Source organism: Trichechus manatus, unplaced genomic scaffold (genome assembly GCF_000243295.1).
Source record: "Trichechus manatus latirostris isolate Lorelei unplaced genomic scaffold, TriManLat1.0 scaffold00212, whole genome shotgun sequence".
Classification (NCBI taxonomy): Eukaryota; Metazoa; Chordata; class Mammalia; order Sirenia; family Trichechidae; genus Trichechus; species Trichechus manatus.
Window position 1 is genome coordinate 3805800 of NW_004444148.1, and position 8264 is coordinate 3814063.

The window sequence follows — 8264 nt, forward strand, 5'->3', positions numbered from 1 at the left end:
AATTCAGTGATTAGAAACTGTGTAGTGTAGAAATATAATCATTGCTTCAACCTTCATTTTTAAATAAATCTTCTCCATTATTTGAAGACCTGGAGTGATGGCCTACCATCAGAAAGGGTGGAAGTTTCCCCTCTCATCTTCTTTCTTACTTGCTAGTTACTGACTTTTACCTGCCAACATTGAATGGAGGAGGTCATTGAGGGAGAAAGTATAAGGGGATAAGGCAGTTCTTCCTTAGCTCGGTGCCTTTGTGCTCTCTGCCTCTGGCAGGCAGTTAAAGCTGAGCAACACCCATGTGCGATCTGAGATTCTAGATTTCTCACCAGTAACTTTCATTCATCAGGCAATGCATTCCTTTCCCTGGCCTTATGGGTCCACCCACAACCTCTGTGGTTTGGACCACACATAAGCCATGCTCTCAGAGCCCCTGATTCTTCCCCTCTTAAGGTATTTTTCTAGGGCAGGATTTAGAATAGTCCTAGCTCTATTATCTAAACGTATAGTCCATATCTGGTCCATGAGAAATACTCATAAAACCTGTTGTTATTGTTTCTAGGTGCCCTCTTTATGTATTGTAGGAGAAGAACATCACAAAGTCTAGTAAAGCAAAAAGAAAGTTTTATTCAGCATGTATTCAGAAAGGCAAAAGTGGGAAACAGACAACCATGCTGCTATAGCCATGGCTGCCCGAGTCCAGAGAATATCACAGAATAGGCAAGAGTGGGAAAACGGACAAGCATGCTGCCACAGCCATGTCTGCCTGAGTCCAAGGAACGTTACAGAGCCATCAATATATATTAACATTACAAATGGGCAAAACCATTGAAATCTTCACCTTTTCACAGATTGTCTAGAAACTGTGATCCTACATTTTGAATCGTCTTTCTTAACAACCATTGGTAGAGGTTTCAGTCAGGAAGGTCTTCATTGGTCCAACAAATTTCTATTTACTAAATGCTAATAGAAAGAAAGTAGAAAGTCTTTTGTGTTCTGTTTGATTGGCTTTATGTGAAAGGTTCCCTAAAAGATACTTTCCAAGATTATCTTAGCTATTGTCTTTATACGTCAGGGCCCAGTTGATGTGTCCTTGTGAGTCCTTGTGAGCACAGCTCCAGCTGGGTCACATTCTCTATGCTCAAGGACAGGGGATACTAACATCTAAATCAAGGTTGAGATGTAATCAATACTGAAGGCGGTAGTCTTTGATCTTCATAAAACCTAAACCCCCCAAAAACCCAAACCCACTGCCGTTGAGTCAATTCTGCAGTTGAGCACTTAACTACTGCGACAGCTAGGGACAGGGTAGAACGGCCCCATAAGGTTTAACTTTATGGAAGCCCATAACTCTTTATGGGAGCTGATTGCCACATCTTTCTCCTGCCTAAAACCTAAACCTCTGCAAAATCTGGGAGGATGATCCAGTCCGAGGATAGATATACTTGTGGCTCCACTGCCCTTATCACAACTTTGAGGTACCCCAAGCAGAGGTCATGCCCCAGTCTACGAGACTCTGAGAGTCCTGTTGAAGCCAAATAGCTCTAGGTTTAAGGGAATGAAGGTAAGCACTTCCCATATGAACCACCCCCTTCCCCACTTGCACATTCAGGAGGGAGTTGAGATCCTCGGTGCCACTACTTCAAGAAAATCTTCCTCAAAGACTCTTCCTCCCCACACATTGGCCCATTTTCATTTATTGTGAACATTAATATATTCAGACTTATGGACCTTTTTGATCATTTTATTTTCATTTATTTATTGGGTCTCTCTTTGCTTCGATATATATGTATTTTCTTTCTTTGAGTGTATTGTATTGATGGAGTTTTCTTCATTTCCTTTATTTCCCCTCCCCCCAGTTTCAAAATTTTGCAAACTATCTCCTTCTTTTTAATGGCCTTGCACTAACACTTAAAATACACAAACACAACCTTACCAGCCTAAAGGAGCCTAAAGGTGATCAGTATTTCTATGCTTCCCTTGCACAAGTAAGGGAACGTGCAATACTTTCACTTCTCTCCAAACCTACCACCTTTCATGTTATTGTTGTTGCACCTTGTTTGCAAACCCTAAAAATTTAGTTCTTATTTGCAAAGTTCAATACTTATTTTGTTTAATAATAAACATCTACAATACCTAATATACCATAGCACCTAGGTGGCACAAACAGTTAAGCACTTGACTACTAGTTGAAAGGTTGGTGGTTCAAACCTACCCAGAGGTGCCTTGGAAGACAGACCTGCTGATCTGCTGGAGAAAGGTCACAGCCTTGCAAACTCTATGAAGCGAAGTTCTGCTCTGCACCTATGGGGTCACCAAGACTTGGAATTGACTTGACAACGATAACAATATTCTATGCGGCATTTTTTTCTTGGTTTTGGAGACACAGTAGCAAATGAGAAAACTCCCTGCTCTCACATAGGGGGTTTTCAAGGCTGTGATTATTCAGAAGCAGGTTGCTAGACTCGTCTTCAGAGGCACCTTTGGGTGGGTGCGAACCTCCAACGTTTCGGCTAGTAGTCAAAGGCTTAACTATTTGTGCCATCCAGGGACTCCTTTGTTGAAGTATATCCTTCAGTAATTATTTTGGCAAGGGTCTCTTAAGAGTAAACTTCTAAAATCGTTGTATATCTGAACATGTCTTCATTTTACCCTTATCCTTAAATAATAATAGATGGAATTGTAAACATAATTAAAACTCTATATGTATAGTTGTATTGTTGTCACATGCCATCAAGTCGATTCTGACTCATAGCAACACTATGTGTAACAGAATGAAACACTGCCCAGTCCTGCGCCATCCTCACAATCATTGTTGTTTGAGCTCATTGTTGCAGCCACTGTTTCAATTTTGAATTTTGAAAAATCTATTAGGGATGGTCGGCCTACTCCCATTTTGAGAGCTCTGTTAGATGTATCCTAGTGTCTAGCATTGTTGTTCCGCATGAATTTCTCTGGTTGACAATGTGTACTATTAATACCTTTTGGTTAGCAGCTGAACTCTTAACCACTGCATCACCAGAGCTCCAATACTACATTAGTAATATTATAAGTTAGGAGGTTTTGTTAGCTTGAGAATTCGCACATTGCTCCCTTGGAAAATAGCTCAAATTTTCAAATTAAATTTTGGAATCTTGCCTTCCCACCTCAACCACAAGGATTATGTACTCCCAAAAGTCTTCATGGCAGAAGAGTTAAAGCATTTGTGGTTGGAATACTTAAGCCAATTACTGGGAAAATAGAATAATTAGGAAAGCAATATAAGTAGACCATCAATGACATTTTAAATATTAATATAGCAATAATGAACATTGCATAAGTAGTTTCAATTTGTCATTTTTTGCTTACTGCACTGTATCTACAATCAGGATCTTGTGTGTGGTTGGGCAGATTGTACACTGCACAATACCAAAGAATGCCATCCACATCATAGTCCACAGTGTGCAACCTTAGTGGACCATAAGGCAGCCTTCAGAATCTCCCTTACTCATTATTTAATAAAAATGATTAGTATTCATTTGTTGTGTTGTGATCATATATTTAAAGTTTTATCTGGAATTCTATTTAAACATTCAATGTCCAAAGACCAACCTAGAAATAAAGTCATTTGGATGCTTGAGTTTAAAAAACAAAAGTTTTGTTATTCTTTATTTACTAAATCTTCATGTATATATTTCTGCAGGTTGATGAGAGCTTTATGCCAGAACACACAGTAAAGAAGTCTGTAGAATCCTGATTCTCCTTACACAGGTCTTAGCTCATTCTTCCCAGTAAACAGGGTGCAACTTTCTGGATTACTTTGTCTCAGATTCCTTTATCTCTTCCAAAGCTGCTGCATTGGGAAAAATAGACGAATAAAAGTTGACATGTTTCATTTCCTTTTTCCTAACTCCAGCTTTTTTCCTTATGAAATTACTTTAACACGAGTAAACCTACATTTAACAATCATTTGAGTTTTTTCTTTAATTCCAGTTGTAGAAATGGTATACATTATATAAAAAACCAAAACTAAACCCATTGCCATTAAGTTGATTTCATATGATAAATTATACCACGATTGTAATGCAGAGTTGTAGAATGTTAAGGTGGCACTCTTGGGGCAGAAAGACCTGTGGATCTAAGTTTGAATCCCACCTCTACTACTCTACATGCCTGCTGTGCGGTCTTGGCCTTGTTTCTTGATTTGTGTAAGACTCAACAAACTCACCTATAAAAAATGGACATAATTAGAATAGTTCTTATTTCAGTTAATTATCTTGAGGATTAAATAAAAAGATGCATGAAAAAAGCTTAGCACAGTACTTCGTTCATACTAAATTTCTCCAAAATTGTTGCTTATTTTAAATTGGAGATCCCTGTAAAGCCCAAGCTACTTGGCAGAAAATTGAAGTCTCCTCCACGTTCTCACTAAAATTTAGCTCTTTAACCTTAATCATAAAGACTTTCCAGTATTAATCTTACTAACTAGTCTAGGCTACTTTTTTTTCCCTGAGCACACTTTATATTTAAATCTTGGTTCATACCGTTCCCTAACTTCAATGCTTAAAACAACTTTAAATATTTTGCAAACATAGACTCTTAAGTTTTTTTATTGTTTGAAAGAAAATATTATCTGTTTTGCAAAAGAAAGTCTGGTTTTAGATTGCTTGATTGAGATGCAATCTACGTACCATAACATTCAACCATCGTAAGCGTACAATTAGATGATTTTTAATGAATTTATGCAATTGTCTACCGTCATCACGATCCAATTTTACAACACTTCTATCATCTCCCAAATTCCCTCATGTCTATTTCCAGTCAGTCCTTGCTCTGAATCTCAGCTCTAACAAAATATATTTTTGAACTCTTTTGTTAGGCAGTGTTTGTACATGTACATTATTTCTTCAAAATTTGTTTGCCCTTCTCTTTCTCCTCTTTATCTGAGACTCCCCTTAACCACGTGTCTGTATGTCTGATGTGGTTTGCAGGTTTCTGAGGCTCTGTTCATTTTTCCTCAGTTATTCTTCTATTTTTTTTTAGATTGGATAATTTTACTGATCTATCTTCAGGTTGACTCATTCTTTCTGCCATTTCAGGTATGCTCTTGATCCCATCTAACGAATTATTCATTGTAATAATTATACTTTTTACCCTTAGAAATTCCATTTTTTATAGCTTCAGTTTATCTGTTGAGATCCTGTATCTGTTGAATCATTGTCATCACATATTCCTTTCATTGTTTGAACATTGTTGTTAGCTGCCTTTGAGTACACTTTGACTTATGGCGGCCCCATGTACAACAGGATAAAATCTTGCCTGGTCCTGCCATCTTCACTTCACAATCATTCGAGTCCATTGTTGTGGCCACTTTGTATTCTGAGTGCCTTCCAACCTAGGAGGCTCATCTGCCAGCACTATATTGGACAATATTCTGTTGTGATCCACAAAATTTTCATTGGCTAAGTTTTGGAAGTAGAGCACCAGGCCTTTCTTCCTAGTTTGTCTTAGACTAGAAACTCTGCTGAAACATGCGCACCATGGGTGAACCTGCTGGTATTTGAAATACCGTTGGTAGAGCTTCCAGCATCGTAGCAACATGCAAGCCACTGCAGTACCACAAACTGACAGATGGGTGGTGGTTTTTGAACATGGTTTCTTTTAATTCTTTGAACATTTTTCTTTTTTTATTGTACATCAGGTGAAAGTTTACAGAACAAATAGTTTCTAATTAAAGTCAGTACACATATTGTTTTATGACATTGGTTAACAACCCTATGACATGTCAACACTCTCCCTTCTCAACCCTGGAGGACCTTTTTTTTTTTTTTTTTTGGTGAAAATATACATAGCCAAAGATACAGCATTTCACAAGTATCTACATGTACAATTCAGTGACATTGATCACCTTCTTCCAGTTGTGCTGCTATTCTCACTATCCTTTTCCAATTATTCCATCAACATTATATTCAACTCACTGTCCACTAGGCTTCCCATCAAACCTTTTGAGTTGCTGTTGACAGTTTGATCTCACACAGATAATTTTTTTTGGTACCTTAGATGAAGGTTTACAGAACAAATAGTTTCTCATTAAACAGTTAATACACCTATTCCCTTATGACAATGGTTAACAACCCCACGACATGTCAACAGTGTCTCTTCTAAATCTTGGGTTCCCTATCACCAGCTTTCTTGTCCTCTTCTGCCTTCTAGTCCTTGTCCCTGGACTGCTGTGCTTCATTAGTCTCATTTTGTTTTATGGGGCTGTCCAATCCTGGCTGAACGGTGAACCTCGGGAGTGACTTTATCTCTGAGCTAAAACCAGGGGCCATACTCTCGGGGTTTCTCCAGTCTGTCAGGCCAGTAAATCTGGTCTCTTTTTGTGAGTTAGAATTTTGTTCTACATCCTACCCCAGCTCTGTCCAGGACCCTCTATTGTGATCCCGGTCAGAGCAGTCAGTGGTGGTAGCCGGGCACCATCTGGCTATACTGGACTCAGTCTGGTGGAGGCCTTGGTAGCTGTGGTCCATTAGTCCCTTGGACTAATATTTTCCTTGTATCCTGTTCTCTTCATTCTCCCTTGCTCCTGAAGGGGTGAGACCAGTGGAATATCTTAGATGGCTGCTCATAGGCTTTTAAGACCCCAGACGCTAGTCACCAAGGTAGAATGTAGAACATTGTCTTTATAAACTGTGTTATGCCAGTTGAGCTAGATGTTCCCTGAGACCATGGTGCCCACAGCCCTCTGCCCAGCAATTCAGTCCCTCAGGGAGTTTGGATGTGTCTATGGAGCTTCCATGACCTTGCCTTGAACAAGTTGTGCTGGCTTCCCCAGTATTGTGTACTATCTTCCCCTTCACCAAAGTTACCACTTATCTACAGTCTATTTACTCCCCTCCCCACCCCTCCCATCCCTTGTAACCAACAAAGATTGTTTCTTTTTGTGTGTAAACTTTTACATGAGTTTTTACAGAAGAGGTCTCATACAGTATTTGTCCTTTTGTGATTGACTTATTTCACTCAGCATAATGTCTTTCAGTTTCATCCATGTTATGAGATGCTTCACAGATTCATCATTGTTCTTTATCATTGCATAATACTTCATTGTGTGTATGTACCATAGTTTCTTTATTCATTCATCTGTTGGTGGGCATCTAGGTTGTTTCCATCTTTTTGCTATTCTGAACAATACTACAATGAATATGGGTGTGTACATGTCTATTCATGTGACGGCTCTTATTTCTCTAGGATATATTCCTTGGAGTGGGATTGCTGGATCATATGGTATTTCTATTTCTAGCTTTCTAAGGAAGTGCCATGTCATTTTCCAAAATGGTTGTATCATTTTGCATTCCCACCAGCAGTACATAAGAGTTCCTATCTCCCCGCAGCCTCTCCAACATTTTATTTCCAGTGGTTTTCATTCTTGCCAGTAATGCCGAGGTGAAATGGTATCTCATTGTGGTTTTAATTTGCATTTCTCTAATGGCTAGTAATGAGCATTTTCTCATATGTCTGTTGGCCTCTTGAATGTCTTCTTTGGTAAAGTGTCTGTTCATTTCCTTCGCCCATTTTTTAATAAGATTATTTGTCTTTTGGTTGTAGAGGTGTTGGATTTTCTTGTAGATTTTAGAGATTAAACCTTTGTCTGACTTGTAATGTCCAAAAATTTTTTCCCAGTCTGTAAGTTCTCTTTTTACTCTTGGTGAAGTCTTTTGATGAGTATAAGTTTCTAATTTTAGAAGATCCCAGTAGTGTAACGTATCTTCTGGGGTTTGTATGTTGTTGGTTATGGTTTATATCCTGTTAATGCTGCACATTAGGGCATGTAGTGTTGATCCTATTTTTTATTCTATGAACTTTATAGCTTTTGGCTTTATATTTAGGTCTTTGATCCATTTTGAAGTAGTTTTTGTGTATGGTATGGGTCCAGTTTTATTTTTTTGCAGATAAACATCCAGTTTTGCCAGCACCATTTCTAAAAAAGACTGTCTTTTCCCCATGTGATGGACTTTGGGCCCTTGTCAAAGATCAGGTGGCCATATGTAGATGGATTTACATCTGGGTTCTCAATTCTGTTGCATTGATCAGTGTATCTGTCGTTGTACCAGTACCAGGCTGTTTTGACTACTGTAGCTGTGTAGTAGGTTCTGAGGTCACATAGTAAAAGTCCTCCTACTTCATTTTTCTTCCTCAATAGAGCTTTACTTATCTGGGGACTTTTCCTTTTCCATATAAAGTTAATGATTACTTTTTCCATCTCTTTAAAGAATGTTGTTGGTATTTGGATT